This window comes from Vombatus ursinus, unplaced genomic scaffold (genome assembly GCF_900497805.2).
Source record: "Vombatus ursinus unplaced genomic scaffold, bare-nosed wombat genome assembly UNPS02014906.1, whole genome shotgun sequence".
In the NCBI taxonomy this organism is placed as follows: domain Eukaryota; kingdom Metazoa; phylum Chordata; class Mammalia; order Diprotodontia; family Vombatidae; genus Vombatus; species Vombatus ursinus.
Genome location: NW_020954684.1, coordinates 285013 through 285776, shown reverse-complemented (window position 1 = coordinate 285776; position 764 = coordinate 285013).

The following is a 764-nucleotide window of genomic DNA, read 5'->3' as shown; positions in this document are numbered from 1 at the left end:
TGTTTAGTAGGAATGTATATGTAGAGCCTATATCAGATTGCATGCCATCTTGGGGAGGGAGACAGGCAGGGAAGGGGAGAAAATTTAAAACTTAAAAGCTTATGAAAGTGAATGTTGAAAACTAAAAATAAATTTTAATTTTTTTAAAAATTGGAAAAAATAATTCCTTAAAAATTAGAATAGAGCACATGGAAGCTAATAACTTTATGAGAAATCAAGAAACAATAAAACAAAACCAAAAGAAGGAAAAAATAGAAGACAATGTGAAATGTCTCATTGGAAAAATAACTGACCTGGAAAATAGATCCAGGATAGATAACTTAAAAATTATTGGACTACCTGAAAGCCATGATCAAGAAGAACCTAGACATCATCTTTCAAGAAATTATCGAGGAAAACTGCTCTGATATTCTAGAACCAGAGGATAAAATAAAAATGGAAAAAATCCACTGATCACCTCCTGAAAGAGATCCCAAAATGAAAACTGCCAGAAACATTATAGCCAAAGTCCAGAGTTCCCAGGTCAAGGAGAAGTTATTGCAAGCAACCAGAAGGAAACAATTCAAGGATGGTGGAGCCACAGTCAGGATAAACACAATATTTAGCAGCTTCTATATTAAAGGATCGGAGGGTTTGGAATATGATATTACAGAGGGCAAAGGAACTAGGGCAAAGGAGCCAAGAATCACCTACCCAGCAAAACTGAGTATTATCTTTCAAGGGAAAAAATGGACATTCAATGAGATAGAGGACTTTCGAGCATT